Raw genomic sequence first — 597 nt, 5'->3', positions numbered from 1 at the left:
GGCAGGGGAGGGGAGGGGAGGAGGGGGATGGATGCTGAGGACAGTGGGGGAGGGGAGTGGACCATCCTGGGTGGAGGAAGGGGAGGGTGAAGGGGAGGCGAAGGCACTGGAGAAGTCGGGGAGCAGCAGAGGCCTCTTCCTCCGGTCCCAGAACGGGGTGGGTGCACTTGGGTGGTGGTAGCGCTTTGAGCCCGTCCCCCAGGGAAGGAAGGGGACGAGTGCGCTTTGGTGTTGGCTGTGTTGCCAGGATACAAGCCTGCATTCCCCACCCCCACCCTCCTCACCTCGAGGCCCCAGCCCTGGAGACCTCGGGGCCGAGGCAGCAGTTGCAGAAACTGGGGACCGGCTCCCAGCTGAGCTGGCCGGTGGGGAGGGGCCGTGAGAGGGAGGGGCCGGGGAGGGGCTATTTGCTCTTAAGCCCTTCCCCTGAAGAGGGCAGGGGAGGGCGCCCCCAGCTGGGCAGAGCATCTAGGGTTAGTGTGGAGTTAGGAACCGCTGGAGGCGGAGGGGCAGAGGGCGGGGCTGGGGAGGGACGCGCCGCAGCTCCCCCTCCCCTCCCACGCACCCCCCTGCTACGTCAGAAGCTCCCGGACCAGC

General features: G+C 68.5%; 1 long non-coding RNA gene across 1 annotated transcript in view; it reads left to right on the top strand.

The window, feature by feature from the left end:
• Positions 1-597, top strand: part of LOC107184758 — a 20,452-nt gene that overhangs the window by 4,904 nt on the left and 14,951 nt on the right. The window lies entirely within an intron of this gene.

Source organism: Myotis davidii, unplaced genomic scaffold (genome assembly GCF_000327345.1).
Source record: "Myotis davidii unplaced genomic scaffold, ASM32734v1 scaffold327, whole genome shotgun sequence".
Classification (NCBI taxonomy): Eukaryota; Metazoa; Chordata; class Mammalia; order Chiroptera; family Vespertilionidae; genus Myotis; species Myotis davidii.
The sequence above is the reverse complement of the archived record's forward strand: the minus strand, read 5'-3'. Positions and strand labels throughout refer to the sequence as shown.